Source organism: Pseudophryne corroboree, chromosome 4 (genome assembly GCF_028390025.1).
Source record: "Pseudophryne corroboree isolate aPseCor3 chromosome 4, aPseCor3.hap2, whole genome shotgun sequence".
NCBI lineage: Eukaryota > Metazoa > Chordata > Amphibia > Anura > Myobatrachidae > Pseudophryne > Pseudophryne corroboree.
Window position 1 is genome coordinate 416,124,043 of NC_086447.1, and position 21,429 is coordinate 416,145,471.

General features: G+C 46.1%; 1 protein-coding gene and 1 pseudogene across 2 annotated transcripts in view; one reads left to right on the forward strand and one right to left on the reverse strand.

The window, feature by feature from the left end:
• The window catches only part of LOC134909670 (probable ATP-dependent RNA helicase DDX43), a 575,661-nt gene that overhangs the window by 426,406 nt on the left and 127,826 nt on the right, over nucleotides 1–21,429 (forward strand). The gene's annotated exons all lie outside the window — the stretch shown is intronic.
• Nucleotides 3,025–3,143, reverse strand: LOC134913806 (5S ribosomal RNA; annotated as a pseudogene).

A 21,429-nucleotide genomic window follows, 5' to 3' on the forward strand; every position in this document is an offset into this window, starting at 1 on the left:
GCTCACAGAGGAACCATGGCCTCTGCCTCTCAGACTGGACCTGTTGCGACAGGGGCCCTGCCTGTTCCAAGACTTACCGCGGCTGCGTTTGACAGCATGGCGGTTGAACGCCGGATCCTAGCAGAAAAAGGCATTCCGGATGAAGTTATTCCTACGCTGATAAAGGCTAGGAAGGGACGTGACAGCAAAGCATTATCACCGTATATGGCGAAAATATGTTGCTTGGTGTGAGGCCAGGAAGGCCCCTACAGAGGAATTCCAGTTGGGTCGATTCCTGCACTTCCTACAGTCAGGTGTGACTATGGGCCTAAAATTAGGGTCCATAAAGGTCCAGATTTCGGCCCTATCCATTTTCTTTCAAAAAGAACTGGCTTCACTGCCTGAGGTTCAGACGTTTGTTAAGGGAGTGCTGCATATTCAGCCCCCTTTTGTGCCACCAGTGGCACCTTGGGATCTTAACGTGGTGTTGGATTTCCTGAAATCCCACTGGTTTGAGCCACTTAAGACCTTGGAAATAAAGAATCTCACGTGGAAAGTGGTCATGCTGTTGGCTTTAGCTTCAGCTAGGCGTCAGAATTGGCGGCTTTGTCATGTAAAAGCCCCTATCTGGTATTCCATATGGACAGGGCAGAATTGCGGACTCGTCCGCAGTTTCTGCCAAAGGTGGTATCATCGTTTCATTTGAACCAACCTATTGTGGTGCCTGCGGCTACTCGTGACTTGGAGGACTCCAAGTTGCTGGACGTAGTCCGGGTTTTGAAGATTTATGTAACCAGAACGGCTGGAGTCAGGAAGACTGACTCGCTGTTTATCCTGTATGCGTCCAACAAGCTGGGTGCTCCTGCTTCAAAGCAAACTATTGCTCGCTGGATCTGTAACACGATTCAGCAGGCTCATTCTGCGGCGGGATTGCCGCAGCCGAAATCAGTAAAAGCCCATTCCACAAGGAAAGTGGGCTCTTCTTGGGCGGCTGCCCGAGGGGTCTCGACATTACAGCTTTGCCGAGCAGCTACTTGGTTGGGTTCAAACACTTTTGCAAAATTCTACAAGTTTGATACCCTGGCTGAGGAGGACCTTGTGTTTGCCCATTCGGTGCTGCAGAGTCATCCGCACTCTCCCGCTCGTTTGGGAGCTTTGGTATAATCCCCATGGTCCTTACGGAGTCCCCAGCATCCACTAGGACGTTAGAGAAAATAAGAATTTACTCACCGGTAATTCTATTTCTCTTAGTCCGTAGTGGATGCTGGGCGCCCGTCCCAAGTGCGGACTTTCTGCAATACGTGTATATAGTTATTGCTTAACAAAGGGTTATGGTTATGTGGCATCGGTTGAGTGATGCTCAGTTGTTGTTCATACTGTTAACTGGGTAAGTTTATCACAAGTTGTACAGTGTGATTGGTGTGGCTGGTATGAGTCTTACCCTGGATTCCAAAATCCTTTCCTTGTAATGTCAGCTCTTCCGGGCACAGTTTCCTTAACTGAGGTCTGGAGGAGGGGCATAGAGGGAGGAGCCAGTGCACACCAGATAGTACTGAATCTTTCTTTAGAGTGCCCAGTCTCCTGCGGAGCCCGTCTATTCCCATGGTCCTTACGGAGTCCCCAGCATCCACTACGGACTACGAGAAATAGAATTACCGGTGAGTAAATTCTTATTATATGTGTGTGTGTGTGTGTATATATGTATGTGTGTGTGTGTGTGTATATATATATATATATATATATATATATATATATATATATATATATATAGAAAGGGGGGGATGAGGGATATGTAGCGACCACAGTGTCAATTAATGCTATTACAATTGCCAATTACATTAAACTATTACCATAAAACATAAGAGAGACACATATAAAAATGGGACAACAATACATACACAGCTGAACTAAAAGCACTTAAATGATCATATAAAAACTACAGTAAGATCAACTAAAAAGAATTTCCTTATCTTAAAATGAGGTAGATACAGGTCTCTCAACGCGTTTCATCTCAAAAGACTTCTTCAAGGGGTAGGGACAGAATGAATCTGCATGTCTATTTATAACCATAGTGCTTGGTGGGAGGGTTGTGACATCATGGGGAATCATGTGATTCAATTATATAAAGTATGCTTCAAACCTACTTATCAGTGCAGCCTAGTTACGAACAGGTGTCTTGGAACTATTTACATATAAAAGCGAGTGTGTTGTGAGCTCTAATATCACTTTAAACAGTTCCAAATGGTGTATTTGCGGTACTTCCGCCCCACTTCCGGTTGCGTATGCGCCCACGGCGGCTCAGTGCTTTCGTGCGGTCCTCTGCGCATGTGTCCCCTGGCTGTTCCCGGCGGCTGTAGTTCATAGGGTGGAGTCTTAGTTTTACTATGTCCATAAAACAGCGGCCATGTTCAGTGGGATTATGTCTATATATCTCCAGGCTGCGGCGGCCATTTTCCAGAAGCTCATCAGACACATATAGCTCTCGGGTTCCCCGGTGTCCATAGCAATGATTCCATATAAAAATAAGTGTAGTATCAGAAGTGCATTGTTGTTTGTAAACAACTAATCTAGTTTTACATATTATTATTTACAGATAATGGAAGCAGGTAACTGACTAGTAAAATTACGATAATATTAGAGAAGAATTTCTTATATATTTATAAGATAAATTGATACAATAATTAAATATAATAGTATAATAAAATAATAAAAATATGGATATTATTCTATGGAGTTGATGCAATATAGGTCAATAAGAAGTGTTAGTACATTAGTGACTCAGGATGAAGTTGGAAATAATTTTTTGCTATTTTGTTAAGAATATATAGAAAGAGTGCAGAGCTTATCTTAAAGTGGACGTGCTTTAATTCTACATAGTGAATGTGATTGGGAGATAGCGTGCATAGATCTGTTAGTGCACATATAGAAGACCCTGTGTTAAATCTAATTTAACTACATAAACCTTACTACAGTATTCAGTGTTCTATTTGCGAATTCATATGAATGTGGAATATAAACCTTTCTCAGGCCCCTATTTAATCTTGTTCTATACAGTACCTGATCTTCCCAGGTGGTCCCCCTTACTGGTACTGATCAGGCCCAACACTGCTTAGCTTCCAAGATTGGACGTGTTTGGGCATTTCCAGCGTGGTATAACTGTAACGACGTTGTGCCTTCTGGGTTATCACTCCAATCTCAGTAGTATAAGTAAGTGAATTTTTTAACAAAGTAATGTGAGATAGCGAATATGAAAAGAAAGAAGGGGTGGGGGGAATGGTAAGGGGAGGAGGGGGGCGGGGGGAATGGGATAGGGGGGAGGGAATACTATTTAGGGAAGGTTAGGAGGGGGCGGCAAACGGGGATTTAATACCGTATTTCACAAGAAGGGAGCGATCTCATAGCTGTCATTAAATACTTTTGGCTGTATTATCTGTAATTGGAATATCCAAAACATCTCACGATGTGACAGTTTATTGGCGAGATCACTTCCTCTATCTCCCAGTTTGACCAGTTCGATAGGTTTGAATGTCAGGGCCTCCGGATTGGAGTTATGTGTTAAAATAAAATGTTTGGAGACAGCATAGCTCTCCACTTTGTTCCTGATGTTCCTTACGTGCTCTTGTATCCTCAGCTTCAATGGTCTCTTCGTCTTACCGATGTACTGTTTCCCGCAATCACATTCCAGGAGGTATATGACCAATTGGGTATTGCAGTTCATGTAATCATTAATTTTGTATTCCTTTTTCTTTTCCACATCTGTAAAGGTTTTCCTGTTGGGATGTAAATACCTGCATACGTTGCACCGCCCGCATTTATAGGAACCCACACATTTGGGCCATGTGTGGTCTTTTTCTTGGTCTGTCCTCAGCATGCTTGGGGCTAGGATGTCCCTGAGGTTCCGTGATTTCTTAAAAACTATTTCAGGATGAGGAGGGAGGATTTCTTTAAGAATGGGATCCATGAGCAATATTCTCCAATGATTTCTAAATGATTCTCGGATGGATTTTTCGTGCCGGTTGAAGGTTGTAATAAATGCCGTAGAATCTTGTTTTCTCCCTTGTTTTATATTCTAGCAGCTTGGATCTTTCAACTTCATTGGTTCTGGTGATGGCTTCTTTCAGAATGGTATCCGGGTATTCTTTTTGCTTGAATCTGTCCCTGTACATCTCCATCTGTAATTGGCAGTCCTCTGGTTTACTGCAATTTCTTTTGATTCTACTGAATTCGGAGAATGGAATATTGTTCTTCCAATTTTTGAGGTGGTTACTCTTGTAGTGGAGATACTGTAGCTGTTGGTATCCACATGTTTAACAAAATTTTTGGTTGTAATTCTCCCATTCTCTCTTGTCAGAATCAAATCCCAGAACTCAATATGCTCCCTGTTTGTGTTGGATGTAAAAACAAGATTCATTTCATTGGTGCTGATATGTTTAAAAAATTGGTTAAAACGTTCAATGTCTCCATCCCAGATTATTAAAATATCATCTATGTACCTCCGATAAAAAATTATATTGCTGTTAAAATCATGATGGTCATATATAAAAGCTTTCTCCCAACAACCCATAAAAAGATTTGCAAAACTGGGCGCAAAAATTGTACCCATTGCGGTGCCGCACTGCTGTACTTAAAACTGGTCCAAGAACTTAAAATAGTTATGATGAAGAATAAAATACATGATGTCACAGATAAAATCTTTGTGGTTGGTTGTTAATGTGGGATCATTGTCCAGAAATTCCTTGCAAGCTATCACTCCCTTCTCATGTTCAGTACATATGTAGAGTGATTGAACGTCTATTGTGACCCACGTGTATGAATCCTTCCACTCAGTATCTTTTAGGAGGCTCAGTACCGACGTGGTATCTTTAAGGTATGATGGAAGATCCTTTACATATGGTTTTAAAAAGACATCAGCGTATTCGGATAGATTAGAGGTAAGTTGTCACAACTGAGGGCCTGAGCTGACGGGAGGCAGCCTCAGTTGTAGGGGCTGAGATGTAACGGAACCTGGGAGGTTGTATCAGACCCCTAGACATGTAAGTAACATGTAGAATAACTGCCCGAAGGCGTGACCACGACAACCAGGATAAAAGTCAATGATGTTTATTATGACAAACTCCGTAACACAGCAGCAGTAAAAGGAAACATAAAAGTCAACAGAGGATAAATACAATTCCTGGGTACTACAGGGTGGCAAGGGCCACAGGCACTGGTAGTGTGAGACAGTTCTTATATTCTTCTAGTTGGAAAGTCCTTACCAGGCCTGACTGTAGCAATGGAGAGAACCCAGGATCGTACCAGCTGATGTTCCAGGAAAGGCTGGGCTGCTGAAGGTAAAACGGCTGCTGTGGATACTGGCTGGAACCAGACTGTTGTTGGTACGGAGTGGATACTGGCTGGAACCAGTTAAATAATAAACGAACTTGAGAGCGATGAAATAATAATTAAGTTTGGAGTTTGAGAGCGGTGAAATAATAATACCGGTGGAGAGTGGTAAACTGCAGAAAAGGACACCGGCCCTTTAAGAGAAGCTATACACTGCTGGAAGCTGGGCTGGAAGCAGGTGATTGTTTGAGAGCGGTGAAATAATAATACCGGTGGAGAGTGGTAAACTGCAGAAAGGACACCGGCCCTTTAAGAGAAGCTGTACACTGCTGGAAGCAGGTGATTGTTGTAGCTGGAAACAGGTGAGTCCAGAATGGATCGGAGAGTCAGGCTACACCGCAGATGGAATGCTGGTGCGGGTCTCTATAGCAGAAGTCTGGAGACAGGAGCTGGAACCTGGAAGACAACCACAGGAGAGAGACAAACTGGAACTAGGTTAGACAACCAAAGCACTGACTCCTTCCTTGCTCAGGCACAGCTTACTTATACCTGCAGCAAGGAAGGGGTTGGCTAGGCAATTATGCAAATCAACAATACAGACAGCAGATTGGTGGAAATGATCAGATGACAAAATCCAAGATGGCTGCGCCCATGCAGACACTTGGAGGGAAGTTTGGTTTGTAATCCATGTGAGAATTGAAGCAGCAATGGCGGCGCCGGCCACAGGAGACAGGAGACGCCAGACTGATGAATGCACATCCAAACCACGCGGGCACAGCGGAGGCCGCGGCTGACGTAATCGCCACTCTGACACTTTGCATGCAGAAACTCAGGGACGGCGGCGGAGGCCGCGGGAGACGCCATGCCATATGTAATATGGCGTTTACTGTGACCGCGTCTCAGAGAGACAGGAGAGGATGCAGGAATGTAAACATCAGGATAACAGATGGGATCCGGTCCTGGAGCGCTGAGCCAGCCTTAGGAGGCATCTGAAGGGTAAGTAATGGCGTCCAGATACCCAGATCGTGACAGCACCCCCCCCCTTTAGGAGTGGCCCCAGGACACTTCTTAGGCTTTAAAGGAAACTTTGCGTGGAAATTTCGGACCAAGGCAGGAGCATGGACGTCTGAGGCATTGGTCCAAGAGCGTTCTTCAGGACCATAGCCCTTCCAGTCAATGAGGTATTGTAACTGACCGTAACGGAAACGTGAGTCCAAAATCTTGGCCACCTTGTACTCGACTCCCCGTTGAGTCTGAACTTTGGGAGCTGGAGGAAGTGCGGAATGAAACCGATTCAGGATCAGCGGTTTCAACAAAGAAACATGAAATGTCCTGGGTATTTTCAAGAAGGATGGTAACTGTAACCTGTAGGCAACAGGATTGATGACTTGTTCAATCTTGAAGGGTCCGATGTAGCGAGGTGCAAATTTCATGCTGGGAACTCTCAACCTCAAATTCTTCGTGGACAGCCACACACGATCACCCACCTTGAGAGCAGGAACCGCTCTACGCTTCCTATCGGCAAACTTCTTATACCTGAATGAGGCTTTAAGCAGGGCTGCGCGGACGTTCCTCCAGTTATTTGAAAACTGACGCAAGGTGACATCCACTGCTGGAACAGAAGTTGCGGGAAGCGGTTGGAATTCTGGGACTTTAGGGTGGAATCCATAATTAATGAAGAATGGTGTAGAAGAAGATGAGGAATGGTATTGATTGTTGTGGCTGAACTCGGCCCAAGGAAGGAGTTGAACCCAGTCATCTTGAGAGGAAGACACATATATACGGAGGAAGGCCTCCAAGTCCTGATTCACCCTCTCGGTTTGACCATTGGTCTGAGGATGGTAAGCCGTGGAAAACTTTAACTTGACTTGGAGGGCTTGACACAAACTTCGCCAAAATTTGGCTACAAATTGTACTCTACGATCCGAGATGATCTCTTCAGGAAGACCGTGAAGTCGGAAGATCTCTTGTATAAACACTTGAGCCAACTTGGAAGCTGACGGAAGACCGGTGAGAGGGATGAAATGTGCCATCTTGGTGAACCGGTCAACTACCACCCAGATGGTATTAAACTTGTTGCAGATAGGTAGATCGGAAACAAAGTCCATCGACAAATGGGTCCAAGGTCGACGGGGAACAGATAATGGAACCAGTTGCCCCGCAGGCGACTGGCGGGAGACTTTGTGTTGGGCACACTTTGGGCAGGAGGCAATAAATTCCATAACGTCCTTCTTCAGAGTTGGCCACCAGTAGGACCTAGAAATAAATTCAAGGGTTTTCTGAATGCCTGTATGTCCAGCAAAACGGGAAGCATGGGCCCAATGCATGAGCTTCTTCCTTAGAACTGGCTTAACAAAACTTTTCCCTGGTGGAGGCGTAGAGTCCATCCCTACCGTGGAGAATGCCAACGGATTAATAATAGGATGCTTGTCTGCAGACTCGGACTCATTTTCTTGCTCCCATGAGCGGGAAAGGGCATCGGCCTTACGATTCTGAGAACCCGGACAGAACTGGAGTTTAAAGTCAAACCTAGAGAAGAAAAGTGCCCATCTGGCCTGACGAGGATTCAGACATTGTGCGCCTTTGAGATATAAAAGATTTTTGTGGTCGGTAAGTATGGTGATTGAGTGGGAAGCTCCCTCCAACAGGTATCTCCACTCCTCCAGAGCGAGCTTGATGGCTTGCAACTCCTGATCGCCAATGGCATAGTTGCGCTCAGCTGGGGAGAACTTCCGGGAGAAGAAACTGCAAGGATGTAGATGTCCATCTTTGGCCCTCTGGGATAACACTGCTCCTACTCCAACGGAGGAGGCATCTACCTCTAAGATAAAAGGAGAGTCGGTGTCGGGCTGTTTCAGAACTGGTGCAGAGATGAACCGTTGCTTCAGAAGGTGAAAGGCCTGTGTAGCTTCCTCGGACCACTTGGACGGATTAGCACCTTTCTTGGTTAATGCAGTGATAGGCGCCACAATGGTGGAAAAGTCTCGTATAAATTTTCTATAATAATTGGCGAACCCTAAGAACCTCTGGACCCCTTTGAGGCTTAAGGGTATAGGCCAATTCTGGATTGCTTGGAGTTTCTCAGGATCCATCTCTAGTCCTGAACCGGACACAATGTAACCTAGAAACGGAATGGTTTTAACTTCAAACACACACTTCTCCAATTTACAATAGAGGTGATTGACACGGAGACGGGAAAGAACCTCTTTTACCCAGAAACGATGATCTTCGAGATTATTAGCAAAGATGAGGATGTCGTCTAGATAAACCACGACATGGCGGTACAAGATGTCCCTGAAAATCTCATTCACGAAGTGCTGGAAGACTGCTGGAGCGTTGCTCAATCCGAAGGGCATGACGAGGTACTCATAATGTCCGTCACGGGTGTTAAAGGCGGTCTTCCACTCGTCACCCTCACGGATTCGGATGAGATTGTAGGCACCCCTCAAGTCCAGCTTTGTGAAAATAGTTGCACCACTAACTCTATCAAAGAGCTCGGTAATCAGGGGTAAAGGGTATCGGTTCTTGACGGTAATATCGTTCAGACCTCTGTAGTCGATGCACGGACGCAGACCACCGTCTTTCTTCTTAACGAAGAAGAAGCCTGCGCCGGCTGGAGAAGAAGATGGTCGGATGAAACCCTTCGCCAGGTTCTCTTTGATGTACTCTTCCATGGAGTGTGTCTCAGGCAGAGACAACGGATAAGTTCGGCCTCGCGGTGGAACCTTCCCTGGAATGAGGTCGATTGGGCAGTCCCATTCTCTATGAGGAGGAAGGATATCAGCAGAGGCTTTACTGAACACGTCCGTGAAGTCTTGATATGGAGGAGGCGGAACATCAGATGACCTGGGGAAGGAAGAACAAACAGGAAGAACTTTGGCTAAACAAGTCTCAGCACAGGAGGGACCCCATGCCAGTATTTGCGTAGTCGTCCAGTCAATTGATGGGTTGTGGAGACGGAGCCATGGAAGGCCTAAAACCACTGGATGTGTGGCTCTTGGAATCACTAAAAAAAGAAATATACTCAGAATGAAGAACTCCCACTCTCAGACGAACTGGAAGAGTCCTTAAGGAAATGACTGCGTCAAAAATCTTGCTGCCATCCACGGCAGTCAAAGAGATGGACAAGGACAGTCTCTCGGTGGGTAGGGACCACCGTTTAACATAAGCTTCGGTTATGAAATTCCCAGCTGCTCCGGAATCAAGGAGGGCAATGACGTTCCTGTAACGTTGAGCAATTTGGAGCGACACTGGGAGGTTACAGTCATGAGGAGATGGAGAGGAGATCATTACTCCTAGCCGGCCCTCTCCTTGGCGAGCTAGGATCTGGAGTTTCCCGGACGTTTGGGACAGGCATTGATAGTGTGCGACGGAGCTGCACAGTAGAGACAGAGAGACTCAGAGAGACGTCTTCGGCGCTCAGCGGGAGATAGACGGGAACGACTAATTTGCATAGGCTCATCCTTGGATGGAGATGGTTGACGAGGAGGAGGAGCAGAAGATTTAGGAGTAGATGATCTTCCTCGCTCAGTTGCTCTCTCTCTGAAACGTAGATCAACCTTCGTGCAAAGAGAAATTAGCTCATCCAACTTAGAGGGCAAGTCTCTGGTAGCTAACTCATCCTTGATGCGTTCTGATAAGCCATGCCAGAATGCAGCATACAGGGCCTCGTCGTTCCATGCCAGTTCGGATGCCAGGATTTTAAACTGTATAAGATACTGTCCCACAGTACGTGTTCCCTGGCGTAAACGGAGAATCTCAGATGAAGCAGATGTTATCCGGCCTGGCTCGTCGAAGATGCGCCTGAATGTAGCTACAAAGTCAGTATAGGAGGATAGCAGGGGATCAGACTTCTCCCATAAAGGTGATGCCCAGTCAAGGGCTGAGCCACTGAAAAGGGAGATGATATAGGCAATTTTGGTACGGTCACTGAAGAAATTGCCAGGTAGAAGCTCAAAGTGGATTTCACATTGATTGAGAAATCCCCTGCAGAACCTTGGAGATCCATCAAATTTTGCTGGCGTTGGAAGATGAAGATGTGGACTGGAAATGGGTAAGGTGGGTGGGGTTACAGCTGGTGTCACTGTAGTGGACGCACCGGACGTGCCAGGTCCACGGAGGGTCGTTTGAATCCCATCCAGCCGTGTAGAGAGATCCTGGAGACAGCGGATGATGTGGCCCTGTGCAGCCTCCTAATGTTCAAGTCGGGCTGCCAGTTCTTGCATCGGCCTGGCCGCTTGATCCTGGTCTCCGGCTGGATTCATTAGGTCAGTGCTTACTGTCACAACTGAGGGCCTGAGCTGACGGGAGGCAGCCTCAGTTGTAGGGGCTGAGATGTAACGGAACTTGGGAGGTTGTATCAGACCCCTAGACATGTAAGTAACATGTAGAATAACTGCCCGAAGGCGTGACCACGACAACCAGGATAAAAGTCAATGATGTTTATTATGACAAACTCCGTAACACAGCAGCAGTAAAAGGAAACATAAAAGTCAACAGAGGATAAATACAATTCCTGGGTACTACAGGGTGGCAAGGGCCACAGGCACTGGTAGTGTGAGACAGTTCTTATAATCTTCTAGTTGGAAAGTCCTTACCAGGCCTGACTGTAGCAATGGAGAGAACCCAGGATCGTACCAGCTGATGTTCCAGGAAAGGCTGGGCTGCTGAAGGTAAAACGGCTGCTGTGGATACTGGCTGGAACCAGACTGTTGTTGGTACGGAGTGGATACTGGCTGGAACCAGTTAAATAATAAACGAACTTGAGAGCGATGAAATAATAATGAAGTTTGGAGTTTGAGAGCGGTGAAATAATAATACCGGTGGAGAGTGGTAAACTGCAGAAAAGGATACCGGCCCTTTAAGAGAAGCTATACACTGCTGGAAGCTGGGCTGGAAGCAGGTGATTGTTTGAGAGCGGTGAAATAATAATACCGGTGGAGAGTGGTAAACTGCAGAAAGGACACCGGCCCTTTAAGAGAAGCTGTACACTGCTGGAAGCTGGGCTGGAAGCAGGTGATTGTTGTAGCTGGAAACAGGTGAGTCCAGAATGGATCGGAGAGTCAGGCTACACCGCAGATGGAATGCTGGTGCGGGTCTCTATAGCAGAAGTCTGGAGACAGGAGCTGGAACCTGGAAGACAACCACAGGAGAGAGACAAACTGGAACTAGGTTAGACAACCAAAGCACTGACGCCTTCCTTGCTCAGGCACAGCTTACTTATACCTGCAGCAAGGAAGGGGTTGGCTAGGCAATTATGCAAATCAACAATACAGACAGCAGATTGGTGGAAATGATCAGATGACAAAATCCAAGATGGCTGCGCCCATGCAGACACTTGGAGGGAAGTTTGGTTTGTAATCCATGTGAGAATTGAAGCAGCAATGGCGGCGCCGGCCACAGGAGACAGGAGACGCCAGACTGATGAATGCACATCCAAACCACGCGGGCACAGCGGAGGCCGCGGCTGACGTAATCGCCACTCTGACACTTTGCATGCAGAAACTCAGGGACGGCGGCGGAGGCCGCGGGAGACGCCATGCCATATGTAATATGGCGTTTACTGTGACCGCGTCTCAGAGAGACAGGAGAGGATGCAGGAATGTAAACATCAGGATAACAGATGGGATCCGGTCCTGGAGCGCTGAGCCAGCCTTAGGAGGCATCTGAAGGGTAAGTAATGGCGTCCAGATACCCGGATCGTGACATAAGTGAGTCTATACCCGCCACAATTGGTCTTCCGGGCGTGTTGTCCAAGCTTTTATGAATCTTTGGTAGTAAATAGAAGATGGGGGTGGTGGGGTCTGATCTCATTAAGAATTGGTACTCCTCTTTGGTGATGATTTCTGTTCTTAGACCATGTAGTAGAAGTGTCCTCAATTCTTCAATGTAGTAATCCTTCGGGTCACCTGTGAGTTTTTTGTAAGACTCTCCATCTGATAGCAGTCTTTCTGCCTCTGTGATATATTTGTCCCAATCCATAATGACCAGCCCCCCGACTCCTTCCTTTATCAGCTTGTTTTATAATAATCCCTTTGTTCTTCTGTAAATTTGTAGGGCCTCACTCTCTCTGTTGTTGATATTCCTCTCTCTTATTTTTTCCTGGTCCATGTCACACAGGTCCTTTTTCACTAGTTCGTAGAACAAGCTAATATTACTCCCTTTGGACTCTAAAGGGTAGTACTTAGAAGTTGGTTTTATGCCCGATTTAGAGCGGCTTTCATAGTTAGCTATGACTGCATCTTCTTTCTTTAGAAAGTGTCTTTTTTAATGTTAATTTCCTAACAAACTTGTTAAGATCGATGAATGTCTCGAACTTGTTAAGGCCTCCTGTCGGTGCAAAAGTGAGTCCTTTGTCTAAAAGGGATATTTCTGGTTCTGTTAAGGTGTGTTGGGATAAGTTGAATATGCCTTTTTCTCTTGGGTTGGTTGTTACAATGTTTTTGTGGGTTTTTTTTTTTGTTTGTTTTTTAATTTCCTGCCTCCTCGGGATCCTCTTCTTCTGTATGTCTTCTTTTGAGGGGCGATGCGTGACGTATGTCCTCTCACTGTGTTTCTTATGGTGTTCCTTTGTCTTGTGCCTGGTCTTTGGGATAAAAAACCCTGGTCACTGTTTGAGCCATATCTCTGCAGGGTTGTGAATCTGTTGGACGTCTTTATACTGCTAGTTGGAGTGTCCCTGGTTTTATATATATATATATATATATATATATATATATATAATGTGGACATGTGAAAGGGCACTCCAGGATGAAGTTCAATGCCGGTGTGCCTTCCCTGTGAGGTGATGTACAGATGCAGGTCTTAGTGAGGACCGGAGGAGTGCCGCCCTTTTCCTTTATCTAGGATTACCTGCATCTGTGTATGTGTGTATATATATATATATATATATATATATATATATATATATATATATATATATATATATATATATATATATATATATATATATATATATAGAGAGAGAGAGAGAGAGAGAGATAGATATAGATATATATATAGATATAGTTAGTGGGGCAAAAAAGTATTTGGACAGCCACCGATTGTGCAAGTTGACCCACTTAAAGAGATGAGAGAGGTCTGTAATTTCCATCATAGGTACACCTCAACTGTGAGAGACAGGAACTGAAAAAAAAACAGGAAATCACATTGTATGATTTTTAAACAATTTACTTGTATATTCTTGTGGAAAATAAATATTTGGACACCTACCAAGCAGCAAGTTTTCTGGCTTTCACAGACCTGTTACTTCTTCTTTAAGGAGCTCTTCTATCCTCCACTCGTTACCTGTATTAATGGCACCTGTTTGAACTGGTTATCTGTATAAAAGACACCTGTCCACACCGTCAAACAGTCAGACTGCTACCTCTCCACCATGGCCAAGACCAGAGAGCTGTCTAAGGACACCAGGGACAAAATTGTAGAGCTGCACAAGGCTGGGATGAGCTACTCGACAATAGGCAAGCAGCTTGGTGAGAAGAGATCAAATGTTGGCGCAATTATTAAAAAATGGAAGAAATACAAGATCACTGACAATCTTCCTCGACCTGGGGTTCCATGCAAGATCTCACCTCGTGGGGTATCAATGATCTTGAGAACGGTAAGGAACCAGCCCAGAACTACACTGGGGACCTGGTCAATGACCTCAAGAGAGCTGGGACCACTGTCACAAAGGTTACCATTAGTAACACACTACATCGTCATGGATTGAAATCCTGCAGCGCCCGAAAGATCCCCCTGCTAAAGCCAGCACATGTTCAGGCCCGTCTTAAGTTTGCCAGTGACCATCTGGGTGATCCAGAGGAGGATTGGGAGAATGTAATGTGGTCAGATGAGAGCAAAATCAAACTTTTTGGTATAAACTCCACTCGCCGTGTTTGGAGAGAGAGTGGCATCCCAAGAACACCATACCCACTGTGAAGCATGGGGGTAGAAACATCATGCTTTGGGGCTGCTTTTCTGCAAAGGGGACAGGACGACTGATCCGTATTAATGAGAGGATGAATGTGCCCATGTATCGTGAGATTTTGGGCAAAAACCTCCTTCCCTCAGTAAGAGCATTGAAGATGGAACGTGGCTGGGTCTTCCAGCATGACAATGACCCCAAACATACCGCCCGGGCAACTAAGGAGTGGCTCCATAAGAAGCATTTCAAGGTCCTGGAGTGGCCTAGCCAGTCTCCAGACCTCAACCCAATAGAAAATCTGTGGAGGGAGTTGAAAGTCCGTGTTGCCCGGCGACAGCCCCAAAACATGACAGATCTAGAGTAGATCTGCATGGAAGAGTGGGACAAAATACTTGCTACAATATGTGCAAACTTGGTCAAGAACTGCAGGAAACGTTTGACCTTTGTAATTGCCAACCGAGGTTATATTACAAAGTATTGAGTTAAGGTGTGTACACACGGTAAGATATTTTCTTCCGATTCTGACTATATAGTCAGAATCGGAAGAAAATATAGTGCAGATCGCAAGGTGACAGTCACCTTGCGATCCCGATCCGATGCCGATGCGCGGCCCCGCGCGGTCGGCATCGGAAGAAAAAATAGGCTGTGCAGGCAAGTCAATCCTGACTATCTCTATAGAAGAGATAGTCAGGATTGAAATCGCACATAGCCAGCATCGCAAGCACAGTTATTATGTGCTTGCGATACTGGCTAAGTGCCGACCCGGCCCCCTGTCGCACGGTGAGAATCGGATAAGTCCGAATCTCACCGTGTGTATGCACCCTTAAACTTTTTGATTGTCCAAATATTTATTTTCCGCAAGAATATACAAATAAATTGTTTAAAAATCATACAATGTGATTTCCTAGTTTTTTTTCTTTCAGATTCTGTCTCTCACAGTTGAAGTGTACCTATGGTGGAAATTACAGACCTCTCCCATCTTTTTAAGTGAGTCAACTTGCACAATCGGTGGCTGTCCAAATACTTTTTTGCTCCACTGTATGTATATATATATATATATATATATATATATATAATATACATACCGGTTGAGTATCCCATATCCAAATATTCCGAAATACAGAATATTTTGAGTGAGATAGTGAAGCCTTTTGTTTTCTGATTGCTCAATGTACACAAACTTTGTTTCATACACAGAGTTATTAAAAATATTGTAGTAAATGACCTTCAGGCTGCGTGTATAAGGTGTATATGAAACATAAATGAATTGTGTGAATGTAGACACACTTTGTGTAATGCACAAAGTTATTAAAAATATTGGCTAAAATAACCTTCAGGCTGTGTGTATAAGGTGTATATGAAACATAAATGCATTCTGTGCTTACAATTGGGTCCCATCGCCATGATATTTCATTATGGTATGCAATTGTTCCAAATTACGGAAAAATCCAAAATACTTCAGCTCCCAAGCATTTTGGATAAGGGATACTCAACCTGTGTATGTATGTATGTGTGTGTGTGTGTGTGTGTGTGTGTGTGTGTGTGTATATATATATATATATATATATTTTATTATTAGTGTACCCAGATGGAGCACTGTCCTGACTGAGGTATTGTGTGCTGGTCTCAATCCTCTCTGTGTCACTCCATTCAGGCTGTCTGGGGTTGTTGTGCTGTTTCACTATCTGTGTTGTCACTGTGCTGTGTATGTTCACCTAACTCTGTGTGTTTTCTGTAATAAGAATGTCTGGGAAAAAGACTGTGTGTCCCTCATGTTTTGATCTCTCATAAACGCACACTCCCACAGGTGCTTCAGTCTGACTGTGATACCGACATGCCAGAGCTGGATGAGGGAGATGACAGTTCTCTGACCCCGGGGGTTGAGGCTCTGATTTATGCTGTTTGAGAAGTCCTCAGCATACCAGATAAAGAGGCAGAACCAGAAGAGTAATTGTTTTTTTAACGTAAAACCAAAATCCTCTGAACCCGAAATTCAAAAACTTGAACCTGTATCTACGTGTGTTCAAATTCAAGATGGAGTCCCTGAGAGCGGTGGTCTCCGGTCTAGATGAGGGGGAGTTCCCAGTGTCCCTGCATGTCAAGGATGCTTACTTAAATATCCCCATATGGCCTCCTCATCAGGCTTACCTCTGGTTCGCTATACTGGACCACCACTTCCAGCCTTACACTTTGGTCTCTACACAGCTCCAAGGGTATTCACAAATGTCATGGCGGAGATTATGCTGCAGTTGCGCAGGGTGGTAGTCAACATTGTCCCCTATTTGGACGATCTCCTGAAAAAGGCGGTGTCCAGGGAACGTCTGCTACACAGCATCGACTAGACTACTTGCCTGCTTACAGACCATGGGTGGATCCTAAATCTCCAGAAGTCTCCCCTGGAACCGTCACAAAGAATTCAGTTCTTGGGAATGACACGGTGTCTCAGAAGGTATTCCTTCCAATGGACAAGGCCTTGGCTATTTAGGCTATGGTCCGCTCGGTGCTCAGACCCCACAAGATCTCGGTTCTTCTTTGCATTCGCTTACTGGGAAAGATGGTTGTCTTGTAGGAGGCAACCCAGTACGGCAGACTTTATGCACGTCCATTTCGGCTGGATCTGCTGGACAAGTGGACAGGATCTCACCTGCACATGCACTAGAGTATAGCTCTGTCGCCAAAAGCACGAATCTCCCTGTTATGGTGGCTACAAGTCTCACCTTGTGGAGGGTCAGAGTTTCAGTACCCAGTCTTGGACTGACAACGGATGCTAGCCCTACGGGGTAGGGGTGCTGTGACCGAGGGGACCCAGTTCCAGGAGAAGTGGTCGAGTCAGAAATCTGCACTCCCAATAAATGTCCTGGAATTCAGGGCAATTTACAATGCTCTTCTGCAAGCCTCCTATCTCCTTCGCAATCAAGCCATCCAGGTGCATTCAGACAATGCCACGGCGGTGGCGTACATAAACAGACAGGGAGGTACAAGTGGCAAGGCCGCAATGCGAGTGGTGTCAAGGATACTTCTCTGGGTGAAGGCAAATGCAAGGGCCATCTCAGCCGTATTCATTCCAGGCGTGGACAATTGGGAAGCGGGCTTCCTCAGCATGCACCACCTCCATCCAGGGGAATGGGGTCTTCACCCTCAGGTGTTTCAACAGCTGGTTCACTGATGGGGCTGTCCGCAGATAGACCTGATGGCTTCTCGTCTCAACAAGAAGCTCCATCGTTACTGTTCCAGAACGAGGGATCCGCTGGCTGCAGCAGTGGACGCTCTGATGCCACCGTGGACTTACCAGTTTGTACACCTGTTTCCTCCAATCCCTCTCATTCCTGGAGTTCTAAAAAGACTCAAAAGGGAAAGCGTTCGGGTTTTTCTCATTACCCCAGATTGGCCTCGAAGGTCCTGGTATGCAGACCTCCTGACCATGTCTCTGGAGGAACCCTGGCCGCTTCTCAAGGACCTTCTTCAACAAGGACCGTTCGTCTTGACAGACTTACTGCGGCTACTATTGTCCGGGCCCGTAAGGTGGCCACGTAAAAACATTACCACCGTATCTGAAAGAAATATTTTTCGTGGTGTGAGTGTAGAAAATATTCTCCTGCGGAGTTTCAACTGGGCCGTTTCCTGCTCTGCCTGCAAGCAGGCATGGATAAGGGCATAAGGTTGGGCTCCATCAAAGTTTAGATTTCGTCTCTCTATCTTCTTCCAGAAACAACTAGCAGTACTGCCGGAAGTACAGACATTCCTCAAAGGTGTTCTTCACATTCAGCCACCTTTTGTCCCTCCTATGGCTTTGTGGGGCCTCAGTGTGGTCTTGACCTTTCTCCAGTCAGACTGGTTTGAACCTTTGCAAAGGGTGGACTTGAAATATCTAACTTGGAAGACTGTCATGGTGCTGGCTTTGTCCTCTGGAAGACGTGTGTCAGAATTAGGGGCCTTATCCTGTAAGAGCCCGTCTCTGATATTTCACGTGGATAGGGCAGAACTCGCCCGCAGTTTTTGCCGAAAGTGGTGTCTGCCTTTCACATAAATCAGCCAATAGTGGTTCCAGTGTTGGCTGACACATCAGTTGCTCCAACGTCCCAGGACGTTGTGAGGGCTTTGAAAATTTACGTCAATAGGACGGCTCATCACAGGAAATCTGACTCGAATTTTGTCCTTTATGACGCTACCAAAATTGGTTGTCCTGCTTCTTAGCAGTCAGTTGCTCGTTGGATCAGGTTGACCATTCAACAAGCCTATTCTTCGGCAGCAGTGCCGCTGCCGAGTTCTATCCAGGCCCACTCGACAAGGTCGGTGGGTTCTTCCTGGGCGGCTGCCCGGGGCATCTCGGCCTTACAGTTATGCCATGCAGCTACGTGGTCTGGTTTAAACACGTCCTAAAGTTCTTTAGGTTCGACACCTTGGCAAAAGATGACTTTCAGTTTGGTCAGGCAGTTTTGCAGGGGTCTCGGCACTCTCCCACCCGACGGGAGCTTTGGGACTTCCCCATGGTACTAATGTCATCCCAGTATCCACTAGGACGTTAGAGAAAATAAGAATTTCTCTAACGTCCTAGTGGATGCTGGGGACTTCGTAAGGACCATGGGGAATAGACGGGCCTCGCAGGAGACTGGGCACTCTAAGAAAGATTTAGTACTACTGGTGTGCACTGGCTCCTCCCTCTATGCCCCTCCTCCAGACCTCAGTTAGAATCTGTGCCCGGCCAGAGCTGGGTGCTTTTAGTGGGCTCTCCTGAGCTTGCTAATAAGAAAGTATTTTAGTTAGGTTTTTTTATTTTCAGAGAGCTTCTGCTGGCAACAGACTCTCTGCTACGAGGGACTGAGGGGAGAGAAGCAAACCTACTAACTGCGGCTAGGTTGCACTTCTTAGGCTACTGGACACCATTAGCTCCAGAGGGATCGAACACAGGACCTGACCTTGTCGTCCGTTCCCGGAGCCGCGCCGCCGTCCCCCTCGCAGAGCCAGAAGACAGAAGCCGGCAGAAGCAAGAAGACATCGAAATCGGCGGCAGAAGACTCCTGTCTTCACATGAGGTAGCGCACAGCACTGCAGCTGTGCACCATTGCTCCCGCATTACACCCACACACTCCGGTCACTGTAGGGTGCAGGGCGCAGGGGGGGGGGGGGGGGGCGCGCCCTGGGCAGCAATTAAGTACCTCCTGGCAAAAGCAGCATATATACAGTTGGACACTGTTATATGCATGAGCCCCCGCCATTAATTTTACACAAAATCGCGGGAGAAGCCCGCCGCTGAGGGGGCGGGGCCTTCTTCCTCAGCACTCACCAGCGCCATTTTCTCTCCACAGATCCGCTGAGAGGAAGCTCCCCAGGCTCTCCCCTGCACGATAGAGAGGGTGAAAAAGAGAGGGGGGGCACATAAATTTGGCGTAAAAACAATATATACAGCAGCTACTGGGTTAACACTAAGTTACTGTGTGATTCCTGGGTCATATAGCGCTGGGGTGTGTGCTGGCATACTCTCTCTCTGTCTCTCCAAAGGGCCTTTGTGGGGGAACTGTCTTCAAATAGAGCATCCCCTGTGTGTGTGGTGTGTCGGTACGTGTGTGTCGACATGTCTGAGGTAAAAGGCTCCCCTAAGGAGGAGATAGAGCAAATATGTGTGTGAGAGGGTGTCTCCGTCGACAACGCCGACACCTGTTTGGATATGTGTAAGAGCTGAGGTGAATTTATTGCACAAAAGATTAGAGAACAGACAGGAAATCTTCCCTTGTCTGTCCCTATGTCACAGAGATCTTCAGAGTCTCACAATGCTCACTATCCAAAATAATAAACACCGATATCGACACGGAGTTTGACTCCAGTGTCGACTACGATAATGCAAAGTTACAGCCAAGATGGCTGAAAGGTATTCAATATATGATTATTGTAATAAAAGATGATTTGCATATCACTGATGACTCATCTGTCCCTGACACAAGGGTACACATGTTAAGGGGAAGAAAGCTGAGGTAAATTTCCCTCCTCTCATGAGGAAAAAGAGCGGGAATCTCCAGACAAGAGACTGCAGCTTCCCACAAAAAATTCTCAAGCAGTATCCTTTCCCCACTAGGGCCAGGATGTGATGGGAATCTTCCCCTAGGGTGTCACGTTTGCACAGAAGGTAGCACTAGCTATTCTCAGGGATCCTGCAGATAGCGTGCACATTCTAGTTTACTACTCAGACCGGCGATTGTGTCGGCATGGGTTTATAGCGCTGTGGCAGCGTATACAGGTACCTTATCAGCAGAGATTGAGACCCTAGTATGCATATAGATCTATATATATGTATATATAGAGATATATATATATTAAAGATGCTGTCTTAAGTGATAGGTATATATATATATATATATATATATATATATATATATAAAACATGCCCAAAGAGACATGAGTATACTGGGTCCTAGAGTCAATACTATGTCGATTTCTGCTTGACGTGTCCTGTAGAATATGCAATGGACAGATGATGCCGACTTAAGAGGCATGTGGAAGGCTGAGGATTGTGTGGAGAAGGGTTCTCGGACCTGGTCTCCACAGCTATAGCTGGTAATTCTGATATTTTGCCTTATATTCCTGCACAGCCTAGGAAAGCACGACATTATCAAATGCAGCCTTTCGAATAAAGAAACAAGAAAGTCAGAGGTGCGTCCTTTCTTGCCAGAGGCGGGGGCAGGGGAAAGAAGTTGCACAACACAGCTAGTTCCCAGGAACAGAAGTCCTCCCTGGCCTCTACAAAAATCCACCGCATGTCGCTGGGGCTCCACAGGCGGAGCTAGGCTCGGTGAGGGCACGCCTTCGTAAGTTCAGCCACAAGTGGGTTCACTCCCTGTTAGATCCCTGGGCAATAGATATTGTGTCTCAGGGATACAAGCTGGACTTTGAGAAGATGCCCCCTCACCGACGGCCCTGCCGGCTTCCCCCCACGAGAGGGAAACAGTGTTAACTGCAATTCATAAATTGTATCTTCAACAGATGGTGGTCAAGGTTCTCCTCCTTCAACAAGGAGGGGGTTATTATTCGACCATGTTGTAGTCCCGAAACCAGACGGTTCGGTCGGACCCATATTGAATTTAAAATCCCTGAACATATACCTGAAAGGGTTCAAGTTCAAGATGGAATCGCTAAGAGCGGTTATTGCAAGCCTGAAAGGGGGAGATTTTATGGTGACTCGGGACATAAAGGATGCATTCCTTCATGTCCCCATTTATCCACCTCATCAG